The 27,139-nt window shown below is 39.1% G+C and overlaps 1 long non-coding RNA gene across 1 annotated transcript; it reads left to right on the plus strand.

The window, feature by feature from the left end:
* The first annotated feature begins 9,004 nt into the window (after window positions 1-9,004).
* Window positions 9,005-26,854, plus strand: LOC135312483 (uncharacterized). Its single transcript, XR_010372037.1, has 3 exons — window positions 9,005-9,946; window positions 22,794-22,923; window positions 25,965-26,854. It is a non-coding gene; the product is annotated as an uncharacterized LOC135312483 (long non-coding RNA).
* The last annotated feature ends 285 nt before the right edge of the window (window positions 26,855-27,139 follow it).

The raw sequence follows: 27,139 nt of genomic DNA on the forward strand, positions 1-27,139 counted from the left end.
CCATAAAGTTCACTTAAGTGGTGAAATGATGGTGTGACTACTAACACTCATTCTATCATGGGTTTCTGTTCTCTTTTCTCTGGTTTTCTTGTCCAGTTTTTAAATACACATCCATGTCAGTCTATGGAAAATAATGACTGATAATATTAAATCCATTCCTAAATAATCAAAACGGTATTCAGGAAGCGTTGCTCTGAACTTCCCAGATACTTTTTTTTTTTTTGCTGTGTATTCTAAGATGGAAAAATATACACTGGTATGGTTGTCTTTCTAATGGCATTACAGCAGAAAAAGGACAACTATTGAAATAATGGACCTTTACTTGTAGAAACATATGCATACATTCAAGTTAGTTTACTGAGAGGAACCATACTGGCTTCAGTTGGACTCTCAGCATGTGGGAATGAATCTGCCTCAAAGCAGAGTTGTATGTCACCTTAAAAAAAATAACTGAGGTTTGTGTTACATTTTTAAAAGTCATAAGTAGCTGTGTCTAACTATTCCTCAGGCTCTTGTCATTACCCACTCTCATTGTTTTGTTACTCAGAGATGTAGCTTTATGCGAGTTGCTTGAGCCCCATGTGGTTTATAGTGTAGGTTTGGGGTGGGGGAAGTACCATCGTGATTGTTAAGATCTATCCTGTTTCTGAAGAAATCATTCTTTGGGCACTGTTCCTGTAGAAACTTATTTTTGCCAACAGTTTTATTTTGGTCTGCAAGATCCCTTTTTAAATTAAAAGATGAGGATACTTGACTCCTCTGTGAATATGTAAGAGTTGTAAATAATGATTGTGATATAAAGAAAACTTGTATCCCATTATTTTAATGGTGGATGATTCATCTCTGTGTCAGTTTGATAAATTAACTCAGAGTATAAATATCTATTCTTATGTAATTTTAATGCTTTTTTAATTTTCCCCCCTCTGCCCTATATTCTCCTCCCCAATTTCAGTAATTTTATTAGCATTACAAGGTATTCAACCTTTTGCCAAAGTCAATAGATCCAAGTCTCTTGCTTAATCTTCTCCTTCCCCTTTTTCTGAAGAGTGGATCTGGGACACTGTTGTTTGCTCTGTCACAGCAGATTGCTGCCAGTATTGGCTATGACTCCAGAAGTGTCGGCCAGCTCCAGGGGACTAAGGGTTTTGTTCGAATCCTCATGAACTGAGACCTAAGCCAGCTTTTACCTATCTTGAAGAATAAGCAAAGGCGAAAAAATGTCACTATTCAAGTACAAGGCATGTAATTGGCAGTAGCAAGTAACAACTTCCTGCTGCTAAAAATATTTTGCTTTATTTCATTTTGCTAGCATTAGCAAGTCAGCAGTCTGTTCTGAAAAACAGGATTTTAAATGGCACATGAAAACGCAGCTATTTGAAACAGTAACTGAAAAGCATTTTTTCCTAGTGCCCTAGGCTTCCTAATTACTATAAATTAAATTGAAACAGGTGTGTTCAGAGGCAGCTGAGCTAACATTGCCTTGGCCCAACTCTAATTACAGTCCTTGACAAGTGAAGTTGTAGCATTTTGGCGATAATACATCATTTTGAGTCTTGCACCATTTCCTGCTCTTCCTGCGGTTCCTATCAAGAGGCTATTTGAACCGCTGTTGCAAGGTGGTAATTCATTTTGGTGACAAGTGCGTTCAGATGGCAGAGTGGCGGCCTCCTGGCAAGGTGGCTTTTAACAAGGTCAGAGAACAGGACAAAACAGTTGAAGTAAGATCACGGAGGGAACAGAAATTATTAGCAAGGCACACTCAGTTCTTTCAATTGTTTTTGCAGTCTCAATAATTGCAAACACAGTGGATAAAGAGTTTGGGTTTGTTCCCTTGAAATAGGCTGAGAAGCAGTTACAAAGGTCTGCATTTCATTACATTCTTAGGGAACAATGAAGTCCCCAGTTCGCATCTGTTTTCTTCCATCATCTTCATCTTGTGAGTGAAATGCCAACTAATCAGGAGATGCATTGTGACATAAGATTGGAAATCTGTTAGGTGTATGTGGTAAAAGGGTCCCAAGTCTCAGAGTCCTGAGGTCACTTTTAGGATGTTACAGAACTGCTCAGTACTGTTTTCCCTCAATCTGCAGGCAGCTACAGTGAGGACAGTGTGACTTGCCTAGCCCGTTTGCGGAGGATGGCGTGGCTGTGTCCCAGATGATGCCTAGCTCAGGTTGGACAAACAGATTGAAGTTTAGCCCAGAAAAAGTTGGACTGCTGGTTGGTATTGAGAAGCAGCCAGAGGCAATATTAGTCCTTGAAGACAGTGGGTCTGCTGTTAGATCTCTAGTCAAATGAAAACTTTAATAGTCAAAATTAGCCCAGGTGCTTGACAGCATATTTCAGAAATAATCCAGATAGGTGTTTGACTGACTGGGCTTTTTTGGCCTGGCCCCCTTTTACTACACTTAAAAAAAAAAATAATTTTCAAATTGGTACTGGAGCACAGGGTAGGGGTTCCTTTGCCAAAAGGGCGTCTCAACAATGCTTATGGCGCTACAGCTCCAGGATCTACCAGTTGATTACTGGGTGGAGTCTGAAGTTCTTCATAGGATGTTTAAGGATCAGAAAGAGTTCCCTACCGGCTAACTGGTTGCATGTTGTTGGGACAGAGTTACAGTAGCAGGTGCCAGGGCATACAGAGCCCTGAACGGGTATGTGTTACCAGTTTCAGCTAGACTTAGACGAAGAGAATGGAAAAGAGTGCAGCTGTTGTCATTCATCCCTGATGGGTGTTTACATATCAGGAAGATGTTAAAAGAGAGAGATACCATGTACTCTTAGGAGGAGCCGACTCAGGACTCTGTCTTTTTTCTTTCTGGGCTTTCTCCTGTTTCTTACAGACAGAAGGAGAAAAACATGTTTAAAGATACAGTCCTGCACAAAATTTTAAGAAATATATTGCAAAATTTCAGTGTCAAGCATGGATCTGTATCACTTGAGCTACTGAAGATAGGAGAACATAAACTAGAAAGAAGGCGGCTCTGTGCTGTGCTGATCCAGGGGAGGCAAGAGCAATTAGTTGGCATGCAGCTTATGTTCCTACTGTAACTCTTTCAAGGTCTTTTTTTTTCTTCTTTATCTTGTTTTCAAACTTAGAAAAGAGTTTGGCGTTTAAGTACAAACTTTTAATACCATTTAAAAATATAGCTGAAATAACTGAGTAAATCCATTCAAACTGATGTTACTTTGTTGGAGCTTGGTACTGTTTTCATGAAAAACATAATTTGATAAGCAAAAGAAAAGTAGTTTAAATTAAACTTTAACTCTCTTGGGCTCAGTGTGTTCCATAAAGCTTCAGAAACAGAGCACTAGTGTTTGGGCTTTTTTCTTTCTAATTTTCTGACATTACACATTTGTATTTCAGATGTTTGAAATTCGTGACTGAATCATTGCTGTGAATTTGGGTGCCTTCTGAGTAATTAATGTGCTAGTACAGACATATAGAGCCAGAGGACCAATGTGAATTAAGGCAGAAATCAGCTGATCAATGTGGGAAGCCAGAAGTCGTTGGGAATGTAATTTTGACATTAAAGTAAGATGTTCTCTACTTAAATTAATCTCTTGTCATGTTAAATCTTTAAATCTAGCTTTTTTAGTAAATCATCTTTAAAGCCATTTAACAAGTTTCTACAGATGAAGTGAGCCAAGTGGGTGAATGTAACTTGTATTTATAAAGATGAGATCCAGATGGCAAAACACGGAAATGGGAACCTAGTGGACGATGTTAGAATGAAATTTGTTAAGACATAGATGAAGGAGAGCAATACGAGTTTACTTTCCAGTTGACACACATTCTGGGACAGCTGTGAAGGTTGTCTGGGAGATCTTAGAAGAAAAACCTAGTCTGTGAGTTTTCCAACTTGAGTCAACCTCCGTTTGTGATGCAGCTGGTGCTCTAGAGAAAGGAAATAATACAATTACCAATTCATGTAGTTTCCTACCTCTGTTTGTTTGTTTGTTTTCCAAACCTCCTCCCATTGTGGCAACCTGATACTGCTACTCAGAAGGAAGAGCAGCTGGCGGTTCTATTTTCAATACCAGATTGTCTGCTCAAATGTTTCTCTATACACTGCAGTGGGACTTCACAGCATCCTGCTCATGTCTTGGTTACCAACTGATCAATAGCACTCACCCAGCATGTGGGAGACAAGTGCTTTTCCTGTACTGAACTGTGAGTGAGAATATTTGTCTTTACAAATGAAGGCCAGAAGGAAAAGATGGTGGTTTCCCCACCCCAATTCTGTGCTTCAGTAGCTAGTGTTAGCTAAAGATGTTGGACACCTGGATTTAACACCTCTGCCCATCTGAGCCTGTTCACCTGTGTGCCAGGCCTTAAAATGTTACCTATATAGTCAACTTATCTAGTATCTTTTTAGTATAGACTATCATCATTTACTAGAACAGAGGAGGTATTCCAGATTTTCCTTTGCTTGGGTGTGTACCTGCAAAAGAGTTATGCTTGTTCTCCATCTCTCTCTTAAAGGAATGTTTAACTGTTGCAGTTTGAAGTAGAGAAGACACAGCACCCTGCACCAGTCTCCTGATCACTGATTTGAGTAACCTCCTGCAAGTGTGGGATACCGACCTGCACTCTGTCAGGCAGAGGCAGGAAATGAGCTTGTTCCCTATGTCTTGGGTGATCACTGTTTACCAAACAGGTTTTTCAAAAAACACAAAGTTTAGAAGAGCCAGTAAGGCCCCTTATTCCCCAGGGCACAGCAGTGAGCCTGGCTACCTTAGCTAACCTGTTGTCATTGAGATAGGTTTTGTGAGTTTGATTTGAAGTACAGAAAATCCACTGTTGTTAAGCTGTAGATGCTGCTTGGGTGAGGAGGCACCTGAAATCTTTTGTGGGTTCATTGTGTAAATCTGCAGGCTCCTTTGAAATGCAAGCAGAAGTTGGTTGCTCCTTATTAACTTAAGTTCTCTAAAAACAGTTGTGTAATGAGTGTTAAACATTCATTAATTGCTAGTGACAAGGAAGTTAGATTCCTGAGAGCAAAGCCAATGAGATTTTGTAACCTGGGCCTTAAAACAGTGGAGACAGTCAAAATAGAGCAGAGAGTATACTTACAGCTTTTCCACTACTTCACAGGGCCGGTATTTTGTGGTTGGAGGATATGTTGCTCAGAGTTCTTGAAAGTGCTTATTGTTTTAAATTAAATGGAACATGAAGGAGTAATAATCCAATACTCTGAAGCTCAGAATAAAACTTTGGAAGAATTAATTGGTTGCTTGTGCTCTCTTGGTGTAATTATAGCTGTTTGTCAGAATGTATTCTGGTAGACATCAAGCACATTAGATTGTAGTTTGAATTAAAAAATGCCGCAGAGAGATGTTACTGTCATGTGTACAGTAGAGAATTTCTAAAAATATTGCTTCTGCCGCTTCTTGGCCTTTAAAATATGCAGAACTAAACCAGACTGCAAGGCTTACCTGTTGTCATAGCTGATTTTAGTGTAAAAATCCTTTCTGGAGCACGTTTTTGGCGAAATACTGATATGCAAGCATGTGAACAACCTCTGCTGCCTTAGAGCTTATGGTTCCCACTGATGGATCTATGTAGAAAGTCTGGCTTCAAAGATGGAGTTAGTTTTGTTTGAGTTCGGAGGGTTTGGGGTGAAGTTCTTAATGTAGCCAAGGTCTTGTGGGGGGCAGCCAAAATAATTATGAACCTTAGTCACAGTAGTAAGCCAAAAACGCAAAGGCAGTGATTTAATACTTCCAGAGTAGTAAGAATGGTTGAACGCTCAACCATCCTTCACTTCCATGGCTGTGATTTTTAATTGCTAATCTCTAGCCCAGTTAATGTATGCTTATATCTGAGGAAGGTCTCTCTTTTGGGTTTACTTTTTTATGAAGTGTAAGTGTCGTGGTTTAACCCCATCCAGCAACCAAGCACCACACATCCACAGGTTTATGTAGTACATCATTCTGGTAGCAAACGTCATTTATACTTAGAAGAAAATGGAGCTTCCCTTCATTCTCTTTGCCCTGCAGAAATAGTAATGGCTGACTCATAACCTTCTGGGCAAGAACTATTGCATTAGCATCAATAGGATATTTGGATTTATGCAATAATTTAAATCAGGTTTATCCATAGACCCATCTTGACTTAAGCCTCAATCCTGCACTTTTCAGAGAAATGAATGTTTTTAAGTGTTTCCACTGAACAGGTTACAGTCTAAATCTGCTTAAATAAATGCCCAGTGAGGAGCTCAGGGTTTGGAAGTGGGATGAACCCTTTCTTTGGTACGCATCAGAGTATTTTCCAGTTAGGACTTCCAAATGCCTGTCTGACTACCACCTTTCCTTCTCTACTTTGGGAAGGGAGAAGCAGCTTGTTTAAAAGTAGGTTCCCTCTCTGTTTGGGCAATCAGCCTGTGGAGAAGTGTTTGATCCCATGACACATTAGGTCAGATTTACACTTAGAACCATGCAGATTTTGCTTTACAGGAAGACATTTTTGTACTGTAGACACCTGCAGCACGTACAAAGGTGATGTTGAGTGCCGTGTGCTAATTTAAAATAATTTCCCCAGTAATGAACTGGATCAAAAATGAAAGATGGTGCTGCCAGTATTTTTAATAACATGTTGACATATATTTTGGAAACAATGTGGCCCATGCTTCCGTTTGTATTTATAATTTAGTATGACTCATAACCAGAAGTCAGAACTGTCCTGGTGAAAAGAAGAGAATGGATATTAAGATTACAAGTGCCAAGGCAGATTTTGTGTATCAAAAGCTGACAAAAAAAGACAATTTGCAGAGGTTTCAGTAAGTACATCATTAAATCATCCTTGGCTCCTTCTCAATTGTTTCTTTTTTAAACGATGCTTCTCTAAGCAAAAATATAAACATGTGAAACACTGAAGGTGACTTTCTTGGAAGAACTGTTTTTTTCCCCCACTAGGGAAATATATTTTTTCTGAAGATGTCCAACTGATTAATGCCAGACCACATGGAATTACTAAGTGAAATCCTCAAGATGTTCTATTGTTTTTATAGCACAACTCAGTTGCCAGTGTTTTTCTGTATGTGAAAATATTTGGCAGCTTTGTTGACCAGATAGGCAATGGTATGTGAATTTCGTATTTTATATAAAGACCCTTGGTTTCACATCTAAAATTTAGGGGTTTGATGTTCAACTAAAACGGGGTAAGTGATTGCCTTAATAATTTCTGTAGAGCGTCAAGAGAAAGGAGGGCGTCGGGTCATGCTCCACTCCACCAGAACTGGACATACATGCTTGGTTTTACTGAAGGCATTTTCGGACACAGCAAACTGTCAAGCCTGGAATTGCCTGTAGTTCTGCTGGCCTCAGCAGCTCTCCCCATGGCCTGTGTGGAGACTTAGGTCTGCTCTCCCAGTGTTACAAGCAAGTTCTGTCTTTGTAGTGGAACCCCCTTACTACGTTTGGCATGAGCAGTGCTGAGAAACATACGTATTGTATAAATTCCCTTCTTGAAGCACTACCAGTACTTTGGTTAAGCCACTGTAAAACTACTGGTATGCATTTGTTCATAGTTTGGAAAATACTGTTTTCATTACAGTAAACCAATATAAACATCAGCAATATTCCTATCAAACAAATTAGTTCTCATGTGAAATGTATGGTAAGTAAATTTGTTGTGTAGCTGAATACAGTGTTGTTTAATGGAACTTGATTTGGTGCCAACCAAACATATGGATCTTTAAATGCATTTCCCTTGTGGCTATGTTGAAATCATCCACCAATAACATGTGTTGAATTCCCTTCCAGACTTGCAGGCTGGCTGCCCTTATTGTATGAGGTTTTGAAATGCAACAAATAGTATTGGGGGGGGGAGGAATACAGTGCAAAAATTTAAAAAAATTTTTGCTTGACTAAAGCTTTTCTTCTCCCCGCCACTTCCTCTCAGCCCGGAAGAGAGTTTTGTTTTATCTTCAAAAGCTATAAAGGTCCTTTGTTCCTTTGAGGATTTCTGTCTCCATTTCTCTTCTACTTCTTTCCTTTTTACCAGGGGAAATTGATAAAAGGAGGAAAGGGAAGATAAATGGAAGACAGGGAAATAAAGGGAAATATTTTTGTCCTTGCCTTTTTACAATAGTAACATTATTACTATAGGCATATGTATTTCTGAAAAAATATTTTTTCAGAAAACACTGCCTTTTTTTTTTTTTTTCTCCATAGTTGTCACAGTATGTTCCTTGACAGGGAGCAGTATTGGGGAAGCTTCAGCCAATACATTTTTAACCAGAGATGTTTAATGGGCTAACACAACAGATTACCTTAAGGTTTCATCAGAAGTAATAGTGTAGATCCTTGCCTACCAAACACTTCTGTGCATGCTTATATTGATTGCTGTGTGTAGTAGTATTCAAAATCAGTGTCATTCCCTTCTTGTAGTGAAACAGATACACAAGCATCAGAAAGTTTAATAATGTGTTCCTCCATAGCAGTCTGTGCATTAAGGTGGGCTTTAAAAATTACTGTACCATAATTACTTTACTGTAATTACTGTACTGCAATTACTTTAAAACCTTCCCTTTGTACTTAATCAAATGCTGAAGCAGTGCTAAGAAGGGTGGGCCTCATTTAACTTTGTCAAATTTCCTCCAGTGCTATAAGCACAAGTGAGTGTGTTATAATGATTTACATGTATAACATCTGCATGTGCTGACGTCTCTCGTAGTCAAAATTGTGTTTTGGCTTACTGAGACAATTAAATGGCGCAAGTTCTGTTCCCATATTTGTGCCCAGCATCATATTCAGAGCTTTGAATTTGTTTAGCTTCTGGCTGGCTGGCCAAACCTGGTAAGGTTACCTGACGGTGGTACGCAAAACTTGCAGGCATTCAAAAATAGCTTAACTTCCATCTCCAGGCACTGGATTGAGACCACCTTGGAGGGACTTGGCTTCAGAGAGCAGCAGGAAAATAAAATGTTCTTTCAATAAATAATTAGGAGGACCTGTTAATGCTATACAGAGTAGAGCGGAGTTGTCTGTGCCAGTTCCTTCTGTAAATTGGTGTAGCTCCTTTGGGACCAGTCAAACCATGCCAATACACATCAGCCAAGGACCTGACATGAGTGGAGTTACTGGGGGTTTGACTCTGTGCCAGCTGAGGAGCTGCTTCTGCTGGATAGTACATCAAGTAGAAGAGGATGTCGAAGGGGCAATTCAGCAGTGGGAGATTTTATTTTATTTTTAAGCCTTGAGAAAATGTAGGTGAAATGGTGGCATGATGCTGACAGCTGGGGAGGGGGCGCTTCTGTTGCAATTAATACAGAAACCAGTGGCAAGCTGAAAGATATTCCTACTCCCTCAAAAATAAAGTTAGGGGCTAATTATAGATCTGCTGATGTAATGGGAACATTCTGACCCACCATTATTGTCATAATCATAGTTGTAAGTCTGGTAAATTAAAAGGTCTGTTTTCCTTGCTTTCTGCGTTAAAATCCATTTCATAACATTTTGGGCTATTTCAGGGAGGTTACAGGGCTCTGAAGGTGATTAAACTTACTCAGTCATCAGCAGCTTGACTTGTAACCCACCCAACAAGTGCTCATAATAGTATTGCTTCATTTTGTTATTTCTCTTGAAAATTTCTTAGGAGAAGGTGAGATGTGGTCTAGGGAACCTCAAGTACCAGACTGAAAAATGAGAGTTCTGTGCCACTGATATGATCTGCTGTGTGTTCTGTTAAAATCTTGGGGAGGCAGGGAGGATGATAACGAGGAGGAGAAGCAATCTGTGGGTATTGAGTCTTGTGTGTTGTCCTCCTGCAGTGCAGCATGGAGCAGTGTGTGTACAGCAGCAGTATGCTTTGTGGGGCATCATCCAGAGAGGACCAAGGAACGGGGAATCTTCTGTGCCCTTCTGTGACTTCACTGTGTTAATCCAAGCTCAGTCATCAAATGTTTGCTGACACACAGACTTTGTGTACTTTTTTCACTAGGTGAGTGCACCAAGTCTGTCTGTGACCTTATACACAGGCCCTTGTTTCTGCAAGAAAATTGTGGCCTGTGTCTCAGGCCCTCTCTAGTGGCAATCAACTCCTGAACTGTTTCAGGGCAAAACCAAACTTTCAGTGTAGTCTGTGCCATTACAGATAATTTAAGCTGATTTGTCAATTTACCTTGATATGCTCGCCCTGAGCTCTGTTTGATCTCACCTGAGAAGAGATACCTTGTCCCTTCCCAAGGTGTTTTCAGACTGGAGCCCTGCTTCTTTCCGTGTCGCTTGGTGAGAGCAGTATGTTTGTCTCAGAGTAGAAGTGTAGAAGGGGCAGGAGCCAAATGCTCAAGAAGTTTCTTCTGCCTACAGGGGTGTGTTTGGTGTACGGATGATGAGGGTATCATCTCTGGTCAGCATCAGAATAATGTAAGCCTGTCAACATGCTGTTAGCTTGATTATCTGGGAGTAGGTGATGATCTTGCCTACTCCATCAGCAGTAAGCAGGGCTTTACTTGCACAAGCCAGATGAGGAGACAAAACATCTAGGTCTTGAGTCTGTTTGGATTTGGTGTTGCAAGCTGAGATATACTGAGTGAGGTGCTGTCATAGCAGCATGGACGAGAAACACTGTTCTTGAGGGTTTGACCTTCTAGGAGTAAGAATGGTGTGCACTACTGTTTTGTTTTGGGGTTTTAATTTTTTTTTCTTTTTAGTACGAAAAGCAGTGTATAATATGTTGAGTCAGGGTAGTGTTTGAAGTTGACAGTCAACACTTGGGAAGCAGATATCAGAGGTACCAGCATGATGCAAGCCGGTGAGACATGGTCAGAGGGGGTGAGGGAGGACAGCAGAAATGATGAATAACCTTCAGAGGAAAGACCCTGGGGGCCATAACTTCACTTCAGAGAAGACCTAATACTTACAGGGGCCAAAGGGGGAGTAGAAAATGTCAGAAGCCTTTGAGACGGACAGAAGGTTATGATCAGTTCCCCAGCCACCACTTGGAGATAAGCTTCTCTTTAGGAAAGAATCAGCAATATTTAAAATTTATGTGATGTGCATAAAATAAAACGCTTTGTCAGCTAATCCCTCAGCCAAATGTAAAACATGGTCAGAAGCTTTTCAGAGCTTCATATTCTTTTAAATTATAAATCAATGTTTTTACACTGTATTGAGATTACCATAAACTCCCAGCCTTTGTGATAAGCTACCACAGAAAGGACTAGAAGCCAGCAAATATTTCTTGCTAATAATCTCAGAAAAAACCTCCTAATTCTTTCACAAAAGACTGAAAAAAATTGAGTCTCAATTCTGTTCAAACTAGTGTAGATAACTCTGGCCCTTTGGTTATATAGGGAATAACTCTTTAGGTAAAGGTTAGGAGATTGCTGGTTAAAAGACACTCAAAATAATGTTAGTTTAGCAAAGAGAAACAAAAGACACACCGTAAAAAAAAAAGAAACGGCTCAGTCTAGTTTCTCTAGAAGCTAGAGAATTTCTCTAGAATAAAATGTGGAAAGTAAACCAGCTGCATACTGGAATAAATGCAGAGCTAAAACCTCCTGTTGTTTTGTTGCAAATTTCATGATTTTGTGATGCATTTCATAAAGCTGTAGCTCATATAGAGCCATGATTGTGTGAGAGCTTTTCTCAGTAGCATGTCAGGTTTTTAGTCTGAATTGCCAGGAAGCTGAAAATATACTCTAAAAATTCTAGAAATACAAAGTAAAGGGGAAAAAACCCTCCAAATTATGTTCAGTGAAAAAGATAATGTGGGTGTGTTTAAGCTGGTCGTACAACTTCAGGGTATATATCTGAGTGCTATATTTGAGTAAATTATTTGAGTGCAATGTTCCACCACCAACTTCAAAATAATTATCCAGCCCCAAGAGAAATATTTGTTCAGTGATATGACCAGGTCAAGATGGGGTGATTCCACTGCATGACTTCACTGCCATGTGAATTTACAGGCATGTAACATAAAGCTTCATTCTTGCAGATAAACTTCTTTCTTTCTTACTCTTCATGAAGTGATCCTGGAAAGCATCTGAACACCGTCCTCAATTTTTTTTTTCATAGTGGGAAGCTATTGTCACTTATCCCTTGATATTCTGTTCGTAGATGAAATCTAAGTTCTTCAGTCTTTCCTTATGTCATGTTTTGTATGTATGTATAATTTTTATTGTTCTTCTGTGGTTTACTCCTTTTTAGCACATGATGCTCCAATTGGGTAGAGTACTCTGAATGAGACCTTGCCATTGCAAAGTTACACAGAATAACTACTGCCTGTCTCTTGGGAATGATGCTTACATTTTTAATGCAAACCAAAAAGACCTTTGCCCTCTTGCAGTGTAATGATATTGACATTTAATTTGTCATCTGCTGTAACCACAGATCCTTATAAGTTAATCTATGTTTTGTATGAGTACAAAAAATGACCAATTATATATTTTTTTAATCTGAGCTGGCTTAAAAATAACCAAATTCAATTTAACTCTCTCCATCAAAAAAAAAAAGGGGGGGGGGGGGAGGGGGGCAGAAGAATTAGTTTTTGCGTGGAGAGCTTTTATTTCTAGTTTCATCCCAAAGCAAATTTTTATGGCTGACTTATAAACCCCTGAAAATTGCCGTTCATAATGGAAACATTGGCAGACCTTGAACGGCGCCGCTGTGAAGCACTATGAAGCTTTAAGTTTTTCCACTTTTAGACCTGGAATAAAACTAAATTACAACACTTTCCATACAGGCATTTGATTTTCCCCCCAGTAATTTCTTCTGGATCTGTCCTGTGTTTCCTGACTTCCTATGTTGCCATTGGACTTTTTCCTATTGACTAGGCAGTTTGTTTCATTCAATCAGTAGATTTACCAATGGAGATACTCAAACCATGTGTTGTTTACTGGGGTAGAGGGTGCTAGGAAATGTAATGCTGGCTTGAGGAAAGTTACAGTGTAGATTTATGGAAGAAATTTACATCAAATGGGGCTGGAATGAGTGTTATGGAACTCAGAAAACACATGAAATGATAAGGGTCCCTACAATGTTCTGCAGGATAGAAATGTTCTTCCAGACTCCATCCAAACCCACTGACAAAGCGGATGCAAAGGCACTCTAAGAAGAGAATATCAAGATTGTTTTCCTTTCCCAAGGCAGGAGAAATAGAGCAGCAATGTGATTTTTCATACAATTGCAGTATGCTAGGGTATTCCAACAGGAGCAATTTTATCTGAAAGTGGATGTGAAAGCGAACGGCAGAATGGAAGTCAGCAAGTGGACAGGGCTTTTTTCTGGAATTATTCCTGGAGTCATTTCTCATACTGGCGCAGGCTGCAGCAAGCCAAAGATCAACATGTGGGTTATTTATAGCCGTTTTCTAAATGGCTTCAGTGCAAATGATCTGTTTATCCACTTCAGTCCTTAGGGCGAGAGTTGCAGCACCACTCATTTGGCCCCCATGGTGTTCCTCTTACACATTATGGAACCAGGGTGTAAGCAAATAACGTTCCCTTGCTTTTCTGGTTTGGGACTCTCCTTGAAGATAATATTTTTTTATTATTGTTGTTATTGCATCCCAATGGATCTGTGGTGTTTCCTGGCATGAACATCTGGGAGCTAGTGATATTCCTAGCTGGTTTGTATTTAGCTGCCTTGTCCAGGCAGTTTTGCCTTCAGCCCTGTGACAACTTTCCAGGTTGTCAAGGCAGCTGGGACATTGGCATGTTGATGTGCTCACTGTTTCTGGACTTCTCAATGGACAGCAAGTAGATTTCTTTGGGCAGTAATGGGAATGATTCTAACATAAGTTATGGGAGACAGGTGCCTAAAAAATAGCCTTAAGGTCATAGATAAAAGTGATATCTACATCCCCTGGGTGACTGAGAATAATTTCTGAAGAGTGAATTAGCTTAGGTTGGATTAGCATTCCCGCTGAAGGCTTTATCTCTGTCCATACTATTTCTCCACTTGCCTTTTCCTGGATGTAGGAGCAAAGCCTGCAGACCATTGTAGTGAAAAATCCAATTGTTCTTTCCCAGTCAACTGGAAAACTTTGTGCCTTTATGGAGGAATTGAAGTAACGACACCGAGCAGCTAAGAAACTGGGCAACTCTGCTCTTCCTTATTTTCCTCCTTTCTCTACTGCAAAATGAGTGGATTTCAGCATAAAGCGTCTCCAAAACACAGACCCTTCTAAAAGGATTTTAGAACCAGAGAGGAGATAAAACAACCTCACCCAGATCTTGCTGAAGATTGTACCTGTCATTTGCCAAAAGTTACAGTACCTGTAGCTCTTTACTGGATGGGAGCATACGAGAACACCATAATCTGCAGCAGGAAAAGGTAGTTTTTTAGCTTTCACTGAGGAGCTGAGCTATTCCTGTTGACTTTGTAGGTGAATTCCAGTAGGTGTATCTGAAAAACTCTGGATAGTGTTGAGCCCCCAGTAAAGATAGTGATAGGCTAGAGCAACGGTTGGAGTAGATGATCCCTGAGGTCCCTTCCAACCTGTGATTCTGTGAAGTCCAGAGGAGAGCCACCACGATGGTTAGAAGCTAGAGCATGAGAGGTGATACGAGTTGAGGGAACCGGGTTTGCTTAGTCTGAAGAAGGCTATGGGTGATTGAGGGAATCCAGTTGCCATCTTCCACTGTCCAAAGGGAGCTTTTAGAGGAGATAGGATCAGACTTTCTGAAGAACACCATGCAAAGGGACAAGAGGTGATGATCACAAGTTGTAACGAGGGAAATAGTGTTTGGATGTGAGGAATGTATTCTTCATCATAAGAATGGCTACGCACCATGAAAAGGCCCTCCTTGGATGTTTTCAAACCTCAGTTGGACCTGACCTCACTTTGAACACCTTGAAGCTGGCATTGCTCTGAGGAGGTTGGAGCAGGTGACCTCCTGAGGTCCCTTCCAACCTAATTTTTTCTGTGAATCTGAATTAATTTTACCAGAGGTAGCACCAATATGAAAGAAAAAAGAAAAAGTACCAGAATTGAGGAGTTGAGACGTAAGTATATATCTATATGAACAACTGAGAGAAATAGATTTCCAGCTATTTACTTTTAGTGATTTAGTTTTCCTTTGGAAAATAAAATCAGGAATAGTCTAGAGTCTGAAAGTGAGAAATCCAGTTACAATCAGAAGAGCTTAACATTTTTAGCTCCTGTCTTTCAAAAGTAAAACATCATTAAAAACAAATATATTTCCATTGCAAAGCAGAGAATGACTGTAATGTTCCTTAACATGCATTGAAAAGTATCAGTCACATTCTCCAAGTGTGTTTGTACGTGTGTGTGTATATTAAGTTTATATAAACTTTGATTTATACATTTTCAGTCACTTAATATACATCATTTTGCATTTTAAAAACCATGAGCATGGGGTTGTCATATAGGATGTTTTAGAAAACAGCGCTTTCAAAAAACTGTAGAGCATTATGAAAAGCTAAGGTGATTTACACTTATTACTGAGTTTTTTTGTTTCCTTCAGCTGAAGCACAATTGTGGAAGGCAATAAATGTAAAGAACTGGCCTTTTGCTAATATATTGCCTGTATAGAAATCCAAGTCTTGTCACTTTGCATTAGCTTTACTTTAAAGCTTACCAAAAAGATTGCCTGCCCTATAAAACAGTCTAGCTTGACCAGATGAATAAATAACTAGAGACAAAGTAATCGGTGTTCCATGGTGCTTGTTGTGGAGCTTCTGTGTGCAGGAAGCCAGGGGGCAGATTTGGGATCAGAAACCAGGTCTTCTGTACTCTGGGCTAGTCCAGCTCACTTTTCTCTGTCCTGCTCAGTGCATTTGTTGTTAATACAAGAACTAAAATCAAGCAAAGCAGATAACCTTGTGTTACAGGATCCTGATTGTTTTTAAACACTGATAAGAGCACTTTGTAAGATCAGCTTTTGATTTGTAGCTGTTTATATTTGGAAGAGACTGAGAGATGCTAACGTCCCTTCTGGCATTTGTAGCTATTTTGCTTTCTGAAGATTTGTGGGTTTTGCATGGCATAAGATCAAGTAATAACAAAGCTGTGACAGACAGGATCGCTGTTGAGGTACAGAATGAGTCTTTCGGCTCCAAACTTGTTGCTTACTTTGCAAGTCAGTGTCTGCTCACTCCAGTGACTCCTTTTGCATAAGGGTCATCACTTCAGATGTAAGATTCTGAAAAAAAATACACAGTTGGGTTACATCTGTGAGTGGATGAAAGAAGTCTCTGATCTGGGATTTCTTTTCTGCTCAGGTAGGCTTTTTCCTGTGCCATAGATGTCCTCACAAGACAAGCAAACATAGTCTCTGTTATTAAGCCAAAAGGAGCAGATAAATCTGACAAATTTTGCTTTTCTGCTGTTTTTCTTTTCTTGGTTTATAAAAGGTCACAGTGTGAACCACTTCAATGCCTTCCACTGTTTTCTTTTACATTTTATAGTGCTAGCATGATCTCAGTGAGGGAGCATATTTATTGTGCATGCCATTCAATTTAGATTCAACTGCAGCACATGATTACAGCAACTTAGAGGAAAAAACTGGAAAATAAGTCCCTGATGTAAAAATGGTAACTGAGCCAAAACAGTAGTGCCAGTTATTTCAGTGCCTCACACAGTGATTTACGAATTCAGTGCAAACACATTTAACGATTTATTGGGACAACTGTGCATATTAACCAGCTCTCTTGAAACCTTGGATGCAAACTTCTTTTGATGATAATTTTTCCTTTCAATATTTTACAGAGAGGCATTAGAAGGTGACAGCAGGGAAAGCTTATGTTTGCATCATACTTTTCAGTGCCACCCATGAGTTTATCCCTTCAGTCTCCGCTGATTATTTTATTTGGGAAAATATATGCAATGTCTCATGGAAGAATGAATACCTACAGGACTGATCTGAATCCTGTAGATATTTAGTAATCTTATGCATAACCCATTTTTTTAACACACATGTATTGCACATGCATGTGTCTATGTGGCTCTTTTAGACTGCTGGAGAGCGTGAGAAGCAATCTGTAGCTGGCGTCACTGGTTGTCTTCCAGCCTTTGCATGCTCTTTCCTAATTTGCACAGATTAAACCTGCAGGACTTACAAGGAAAGACACAGCTGAATGGAGGATGGAGTGTTGCAAGTAAGGACAAAAGAAATTTTAGGAGATGTCTGCCAACTTCCTGACCTTATAGCAGCTCACACACAGATAGCTTCCTTTTATTTTAGGCATGCATTTACTTAGCTTTATAATAGTTTTCTCTCACAAGCCTCTTGTCCAGGAAAGATATTTCCAAATCATGCCCTTGTTGATGGTAAATGCAGAAGCTCTGTCAAACCTTTCAAATCATGTATGATACACCAAAATACCCTTTTAGCAGAGAATATTACAGCTGCCACCTTTCTACTGAATCTGCAGAGAGGAATGACTAAATGCTGCCTACAGAAAATTCTAAAGGTAAATGGAATTAATGAAAGCTCCAGGTTATTTCTTTATGTTCAGTTTAGAGGCTGAGAGATGCAGTAGCTCAGGTTTTTTTGATCCAATAAGGTCCCATCCCACAACCTTATCTGTATGGTGGTAATGCAGAGCAAAGTACCAGCACAAAGTAGACAGTAAGGGCTGTCTAAGGGTTGTAGGAGGAGGTTGGAAGTAAAGACTTGTTTTTCACAGTGTGAAAGCTTGATCTTTGTCATCCCATCTGGCTGGTTTCCTGCAAATAAGGTAGATACCATTATAAACACTTCAGAAGATATTCTTGTTTTTGTAAATGTTCAGTGGGGCTTGGGTGGTAACGACAGTAGAAAAGATCCCTTTACTCTCACTGCATATATACTGCATGTGTCTAGGGCTCAAGTATCTCAATCCTGTTGCATATGTATTTTTAAACGCTATATTTTGTTATAATGCACATATAGAGTCTCCAATGCACATTTATGTGCTACAATGAGGTCATTTTTCTGCATAATTGGGAAAGTTAAGTAATTGCTTGAAAAAGTAAACATTTCTTTTAACGTCCATGAAGCAAGTCTTAGAGCTGTTTGATACGTATACTCCTGAAATTAAACAGTGGTTTACATCAACATGAAATCCATCTTGAGCTATCCTATGATGTCATGTGACACTGCCAGGGCACATGCAGGCTACTTCAATACCCTTCATTCATGATGGGGAGCCTAATTGTGATTTCACTTTTCCCTTAGACAGCGAAAAGCAATATATAAAATGTGGTATCCATATGATTTGTGTGTATTTGTAGTGTACCTGTTGACAGCTTAAGACACCAGTGGGACAGACCGGCAGATTTTTCTCTCTTTCTTTTATTGCCTTTATGCTCTCCAAAGCATGACCTTGTGGCTTTAAAGTAATTTACCTGTTGGCATACTCATGTGGCAGCAAGACACTTTGAAACACTTCTCCCACCCCACCTCCGCCTTTTTTTTTGGTGGTTGTTGTATTTATTCAGGACCAAACAGAGCAATCTTGGTCTGACTCTAGGCTTCCTTATTTTATGTGGTCTGAGGTCATCATTTCTCATTTCAGCCCTGCTGGTGATTGCGGCTTCTATGCTGATATGCCCAGCTTTCTTTGAGGCACTTTAGTACCTTCTTCACTAGAATTTCCCATAAAAGTTTCCTAATTCATCAATCTTATGATAGGATTTAATTATAAGATCAAGATTTATCTTTGCATGCTAGAGATGTAGGTTCTGGGATTACTGCTTCTAATGTAGCATCACAATCTAATCACCTCTTTGCTTCTACCTACTCTATTTAGTTTTTACTATGTTATGCCAATTACCAAACTCAAGCTCCATCAGACAAGACTCATCTTATTGTCTTCTCACAGTTTGATGACCCAAACTCTGACTGGGATGTCAGTTAATTATTTCTACTGTAGTTATTCCCGGTAAACAGTAATATTCAAGCCACTGAGACAGGAATAAATTTGGGTAGCAAAAAGCCAAATGCCAGTTTGGTAAGAGAAGGGCAAAGTTTATGATCTAAAGATGAAACCAAAAGAACAGATTTTAAATTTTGTTGCAATAAAGATGGGTGCACTGCATAGGAAAAAGGGAAATAATCTGGTCTCAGAGGCTGCGATTCTGCATAAGGGAGTAGACAGTGGAGCCCTCAGTTACAGTATGAAGGCTGAGAACAAATAGAGTTTGGGGGGTTTGACAACGTGATGATCCAGGATGACTTACACAAAGGCCAGTGAAGGGGAATCATGGCAACTGAGCTTGGGTAGTCATTCCTGGTAACAGGGAGCAAACAAGCAAGAGAAGAAACAGAAACAAAGTGCCAGAAACGGATCCACAGAAGTTACTGATAAAGTAAGTCCTCTGATGGGTGGTGGTCAGATGGCCTGTAATACTTCAGAGGATGCTGACACGTCCATCAGCTCCTTAATCTGATTGGTTCTGAGTACTTCTTAGGTTAACATTTGGAAGCTTTGACTTCATCTGAATTCTTCATGAAAAGCCGGGATGTAATAGACAGTTGTTAAATTGTATGCTTGATGCAGCTTCAGTTACGTTCTCCAAGAGAATTGGGACCTCCCAGGATTTGAACAAGTCTGGGTGGATCTCTCTGCTGGTCATAGAAATCAGTCACCTTAATCTTGTTTTTTGGAAATACCAGAAATATCTGCTATAGACTAAATAAGCTTGTGTTGCCCTTGGAACTAGCTGATTGCACACCTCATTTTCCAACCCTTGCATAGGTTTATCTTTCAAACCCACAGGTTCCCTCAAAAACCTTACCATACTTCTGTAACTATTTGGTATGATGCAGGTGAAAAGTACTTTCTAGCTCATTGCTTCAGGAAACCTGTGCATAATAAGACCACAGCTGTAAACTATGGTCTGCTTCTTTGACACTTAGTGGCACCGTCAGCATTATTATGAATTGGAACAGGGCAGTACAGAAAATAAAATTGTGTGATTTCTAAGGGCTCTGTTTCTGAAACAAATTTATACATAAAGAGTGCAAGTTACCAAATAGTATCTTAAGGATAAGTTGACCAAAAAAATATCTCTAATAAGAGAATTAGAAAATGTCACCATAGACATATTACAATTTTTTGGAGAGTTGTAGAAACACAGAAAGTATAAATGTCCCAGTTTTCCAAAATGGACCTACACAGTCTTTGATGTCTCTGGGGTGAATCAACAAAGAACAACAATTAAGATTGATTTCGCATTCCATTAGGGGTCAAGCAATACCTATGAATACCGCACCGTTCCACTTCCAGATGACAGCTACATTCCTCAGTTTGCAAGAGTGAGGGGGAAAAAAAAGAATATCATATACTTAGTGACTTACTGTCAGATAAAGAATCAAGCCTCCAAAGCGCTGCCAGCTGCTGAACGCTGTTAGCCCACTTGTGTGAAAGTGCTGTGTTTGGTGCATATCTGTAAATGGGGCAATGAGGTAATACATAGTAATGGACTCATTAGGTTGGGGGGGGTATTTATGTACTAAGAGAAAAAATGAAACTTATTTTGCACAGTAAAATGTGTAATAAGAGCATTAAAATTAATATGATATTTAGAAGGGCTGTTGCACTGACAGCCTTAGAAAAGAAAGTTCTCCAGTTTATTAATAAAATAATCGCTATAAATGCACTATAAATTTACATGTGCTCTCTCTAGCTGCATAATTTGCTTAATGCTGGAATCTCACTTTTTTATAGCTTTGGGTCAGCATGAAGCAATTGTTTGTTCTCTGTCATCAGTCTTACAAATGTCAACCAAAGGCCTGGTTTAAGTGTAGGACTTCCCTAGCAAAGAAAGAAATTAGAATTAGTTCTAATTAATTGCAACAGCCATGTTACTAACACATCTACAGGGCTGAAATCTTTTACCAGCAGTTAGCACTAGTGAGGTAACTCTCAGAGCTGGATGTTTTCTTCATTTTTTGACCAAAACCGATTTTAATTTTGACCTATTGAATGGTTTTACTGGGAAACAATATTTTAAAACAAAACCACATTCATCCACTTATAATAAGGCTTCAAAGCAGTAAGGTCTGTGATCTTCTAGGTTAACTAGTCACACTCCCTTCTGTCATTAAATTATGGTGCGACATATATATTTAAAAGGAACCACTGACAACCACAGAAGCATTACCATAGACCATATGGTGGTAGTGATGATATTCATCATACTGAACATCCATCTCATTAGTTCCCCTCATTCCAGGCATGAGAAGGGCCTGCATTTGAAAAGTGGCCAGAGAAGGCTTACTTTAATTTGGTATGTGTCCTTTTACCTCCTTATTTCATCAAGGAGCAAGTTCAGACATGGGCTTAGCCATGTTTGATTTTGACTTTCATTTCTTTTGCATTTCAGACTGATAGCCTGTTTTGTGTTAAAGTTTCTGATGGAAAGTCTGTACTTTGTGCTTTCCTCAAGGACAAATAGAAGTCACAAATGAATCTTTAGGAAGTATTTCAATATCTTGGTTGGAGATGTGGAGTTTTGAAACTTATGAAGAGTTTCCTGTGTTGAAATGCCTCTCTCTAGGAAAACAATGGAGGTCTAAACAGCAAAGTAGAAATCCATGGCTCCTAAGGCTTTGAAGCAGTAAATTAGGAAAGAGGGGAACAAAGGGCAAGAGGCTTTAAAAATTAAAGTCTACAAATGATCAAGAAATGTAATTCAGTCTATTTTCAAGCCTTCTCTGAGATGGATGGTTCCATAAGAATAAAGATGAAGAGAAAGCAGGACCAATAAAGATGTTTAAAACCTCTTTTGCATAGTAATAACTGCAATTACAAGTCATGTCTGTGTGTATTTTCTATTTCTACACATGTAAAAGTGTGTTCACAATCCATTTGTTCATTTAGACACCAATCAAACCTGACTTACATACCAACCAACCAGTTTTATGAAAACCTGTGCTCATGAGCACCAGAGAACCAAATAGAACACTTAGTACTTTTTTTTAACAGGTTAGGGTTTTTTATCCTACATCCATTAGAAGAGAGTTAACAAAACATTTCTTACAGCACTTGAGGGTATATATTTAACTTAGGGACAATATGTAATTTTTCCCAGAGAAATCACCAAACAAATTACTTCCCATATGATAGTTCACTTAAAGACCCAGAATTAACCAAATCTTGAGAGAAACTGTGCTTGCTCTCTCAGCACAGAATAGAGTTTGCTCATTAACAATTATGGTCTTCAAAGAACAGCCATCTCCTGACTCAGAGCAGTCAATTCACTGATCAAAATATGAATGTTTTCCCCATGGTCTCTCAGTAACCCCCCAGATGTGCAGGCTGCCTGCAGAAGCAGCTGCCTCAGGCGCTTCGTAACCACATTTGCAAACCTCTCCAGCTGCAGAGATCTTGGTACAGGAGGGAAGTAAGTGCCTGAGGTCAGGTGCAGAATTCCATTACCTTGAAGTTTGGTTGCTTTGCCCTGCCCTCAGTGTAGGTGAGCAATTTGATTTTTTACACACGTTTTTGATCCCAAAGAGGGCAGGAATGATTTTAAAACATCCAGATACTTCACTATGAACATATTTAAATGCAGAAATTCCTTTCAGGAATGCTTTTCTTCTTCTTTCACTTTTTGAAGTGCACATTATTTTTACATTCCATTTTAAGTTGCTAGTCACTTTTCATTATCAAGGTTCAGTTAAATATTTACCTCAGCTCTTTGAGGAAAATAATGACTGAAAAACTTAGCCAAAGAATAAAGCAATGCACCTTGCTTTTTGTGTGAACAAAATGTTCTTGGTTGAACGTGGATTATTTTTATTAGTATTATTTTTATTTAACCAAATTTAAGAAAGATATCAATGTTTGCTTGCAATCTGTTTGCCTTTTAACTCTTTATTTTTTTTCTTAAGTTCAGCTACTGACCTAAGAAGAGATCTGGATGAAGAATGGATTTTTGACTTTTATTGTGCAACTACATTAACTCAGATGAATCCCTGAACTTGTCCAAAACAATGCTGCTGTTGAAGCATTGCAGAATCAGTAAGCAAAACTTGCCTTCCAACTCCTGGCCCCAGCTAGATGATTGGTAAAACTGAAAATAAGTATTAAATTCCTTAGGATCAAGTAGTTGATCAGTTAAATTCAGGTCTGATTAGGACAATGCCCATTTCATCTTATACAAATAATTGTCAGTGAAGTAGGGATTCACACTTCTAAAATACCCTAGAATGTAAGGGACTGGTTGATATCCTCTAAACTTTTTTGTGAAGTTTTCAACCTTTCTTGCTTCACTAGATTTTGGTAAGAGAAAGAACAATGCCATTGTGAAGGGTGCTGGTGAGATAGCATCAAAACTGCACTACACAGCTCTGGTCATCTGTGCTCTGGAAAGATTAACTAAATTAAAGCATGCGTCTCCTGTGAAGGGAGGGTAAACACTTGGTTGTCCAGCACTGAAAAATGAGAAAGTTGACTGATCTATGTGAGCCAGTCATGGGGATTAAGAAGAAAGGAAAGAATTACTTAAACTAAAGGATACTCTTGGCCCATGAACAAATGAGCTTGAACAATTCATGAATAAATGAAGCTTTCAGAAGAAGCTTAAGTACAGAGTCTGAAACAGTCTTGTAGTCAGGAGAAATGGGTGAAACACTGACCTACTTTCAGTTGGAGCATGGTTAGTTATGAAAGGAGCTTGTATAATGCAGTTATTGAGTGGCCCAAGGAGCCCAGAAGGTCCCTCCCCAGCCTGTGGTCCTGTGTAACAGGGAGCACAAAAACAATAGCAGCATCCTAACAGGGATGACAATGACCACTGCTTTCCTCAATGTTCTCATTGCTTTTTGTATGTATCTTTATTCTTCTTTGCTTAAACAAAAATCAAATTTAAAAAAATCCCTGCACTTAAGATTTTGATTATAAAATATTTGAATAAGGGAGCAAGAAACAAAACTATTTGTAGAAAGAAGAAAAAATATAGTAGAGCTGTCTCTTTCCCCTACTAAGTTTTTCTGTTCCTTGTGTATGTTTGTTATCTTGCCAAGAACTTGTGTAGTTGGCCAAGTGTTCTCAGTTTTTAGTAAGGTGAAGTAAAGGAAAAATAAGGAGTAAAAGATATTTGCCTAATCTAGCTTTTTTAGAGATTCTAGTTTTTTGAGAATGTGACATTAAAACTTTCTACTCTGATTATGATGAATAAAATTAAATTTGCATTGTGAATTATGACCATTTCCACCCAGTATTGCAGGTGCATTCTGTCTAATGATCCTAATCCACTTTCTCATTGGATAAATGGTAGGATCACAAATCCAGTTCTCTGCAACATGCTAATTAACACCCTTCAAAGCAATTTTAACTGAAGCCAAGCATTATTTGGGCACAGGCAAGGATTAATAGGCACAGCTTTTTGTCTATAGCAATGAAGTCATTCAGGGAAGATCAGAAGTACAGTAGATTAACATCTCTATTATATCCCTGCCTCCTTTCTGAAAAAACCTCTGGTGAAGGCAATAAAACAGGCTTCAGTCCCCATCACTGTTCAGCTGAAGGCCATGTCAGGGCACATATAGCAGCTCTCCAAAACAGTAACAGCATATTAGCTCATTAGTAGCCTCATACAAAACAGATCTGGAGTCCCTCAGTGAACAGTATATAGCAGCCTTTGTGAAGCTGGGCTTTTGACAAATCTACAAAGTGTTTTTTAAGCTCTGAGAGGGAGTGAGACAATGACAAAGAAGAGACAATAAAACGTGGTATATCCAGTTAAGTTATTGCCATAAACATTCTTCCCTGATTAAATCTCTCAAAAATTCATAATGTCTTAAGGCAGGCAGTCATATGTTTAATTTAATGATTTGAAGTAAAAACAAACAAACAAACAAAACCACCAAAATTAAGAGCCCCACATCTCACTTTTCTAATTCCCTTAGGCCCTAGGGGCTGAAATCACATTAGATGTCTGCGAGACTGAGATTTTAAGTGTCACTGTCCTTTTTTTTATTTTTATTTAATAGAATTGTCACATAGTCAATCTAAAATAAATAAAATAAAGGTGAAAAAAAATTTCAGCTCACATTTCATCCTGCTGTCCGTACAAGGTAGGAAATTTTGGCTGAGGCAGGGACACAAGGTATTTTGCTTGTTACAAAATATTTTGAGATTTTGTATGTGGAGAGCCAGGCGATCCAGGTTTTATGGATTAAATTTTATGTTTCATCACTGAAAGAGACAGAAATAGTGGAATCCTAAGGAAATTGTCTTTCAGAGAAATAATTCCTATATGGCTAGGCACTTTTTAAAAACCTAGTAAGACATGTCTGCATCTTTAGACAGGCATCTAAAAACCTTTGAAATTTAACTCTAATATATTCAAAATCTAGTTCCCACCAGACACCATATATTTCCTTGAAAATGTAGCATTCATTTTCTCTGTGACCAGAAAGCCAGGTGCTTGCCACCTTCCTCAGAAGACATACCTCCCTTTGGCACAAAACATATTTGCTGCAAGCATGTATTTAATGCTGCAAACAAATATTGTAGCTGTCGCAAACTCTGATATAGAAAGCAACATCACTTTCATGGACATCCGATAGTCTTGGCAGGAGTTTAATTCTAAAATGCTGCTGGTAAAGAAAAGTCCATTTAGGTGATACATATTGTAAAACATCCACCTGCTGGAGTACTCTCGAAATGTAAAGACTGAAACTGCTCAGGGTAATACAGCACTATGAATTCTCTTACAATGAAAAAAAGTTTTTAAAATAACATTCTTTTACTTTGGTTTGCCCTATCTTCTCAGCTGCGCTTTTTAAGGATAGTGACTGAAAGGAATTAGTTTACTGGGAAGAGGTACAATGTTGACAAAGGATGGATTAATGAAAAACAAATAAATGCATTCTTTATACAGAAACTGGAATTTCATGTTCTTTCTGAAGATGTTACAGAAACACAGGGTGACATTTTAAGATATTCAGCCCCCAACTATGTGAATTAATTCCTACTGTCATGGGACTGGATTAAGGGTTGGAATTGACTGTAAAGGCTCTGAACCTAATTTTTTATTTATCTATTGATTGCCACAGGATATTTTGAAAGTGGTGAGTGCAATGGAAGACAACTTGAAGTGACCACAGCCAGTCATCCAAAATCCAGAAGATTTGCCCACGGACTTCTCTCTGTTGCCAGTTTCTGTGACCATGAATGTCCAACTTTAGTAATTTCCTGAGTGTTTGTCTAGTCTACAAGGCAACTCTGTGTGTCAGTTTAGCTATTCATTGCAGACCTTTGCATTTGGTTAAAGAGGATATCTAAGCTGTAGTTAATATGACTTGATCAGTTTGAACTCTTCATGAAGTCCTCAGCTGTGAGAGGGGATGGTACATATAACTTTATTACTGGTCATAAAGTAGTAATGATAAAATGTGGGTAACATCTTCCACCTCATATATGGTAGCTTTCATCTGACCTTTGCTCTAAATTGGTTTGTTCATTTTTTATAAAACTGTTAATCTGTTGAGTTTCCAACACTTGTTGCTTATTAACAGAGAGGGTCTCATGTATGAAGTGGAGATTGGTGGCTGCCTTGGCCATAGCGACCATGAAGCAGTCAGGTTTAAAAACTATGGTAACAGGTGGAAAACTGCCAGTAAGACCTCAGCCCTGGACATGAGAAGAGCAGACTTTAGGTTGCTCAGGGAACTGTTTAGTAAGGTCCAGTGGGAAAAGGCTTTTGAAGGTGCTGGGACCCATCAGTGCTGGTCACTTTTTTAAGTACCACCGCCTAAGAGCACAGGAGCAGGCAATTCCAAAGTGTAGGAAGTCAAGCAGGTGAGGCAGAAGGCTGGCTTGGCTGAGCAGGGATCTTCTAGAAATAAGGCAAAAAAGGAAAGTATATGGCCAGTAGAAGCAAGGTCAGGTGACATGAGAAGACTACGCAGATGCTGTTTGCCACTGTAGGGAGGAAATTAATGCAGCCAAAGCTCAATTAGAGTTGAAGCTGACCAGTACCATAAGGGACAATAAAAAGGGCTCTTTAAAATATGTTAACGGCAAAAGGCAGGCCAGAAATAACATTGGCCCATTACTTGATGAACACAGTCACCCCACAAACAGGGACATAGACAAAGCAGAGACATTTAATGCTTTCCTCACCTCAGTGTTCAACACCAGTGGTGGGCTCAGGGCCCCCCAGAGCCCTGGGCTAGAGAACCATGGTTGTGGGAATTATAAACTCCCAATCAACCCCAGATTTGTGCAG

The sequence above is a fragment of the Phalacrocorax carbo genome, chromosome 3, assembly GCF_963921805.1.
Source record: "Phalacrocorax carbo chromosome 3, bPhaCar2.1, whole genome shotgun sequence".
NCBI classification, from domain to species: Eukaryota; Metazoa; Chordata; class Aves; order Suliformes; family Phalacrocoracidae; genus Phalacrocorax; species Phalacrocorax carbo.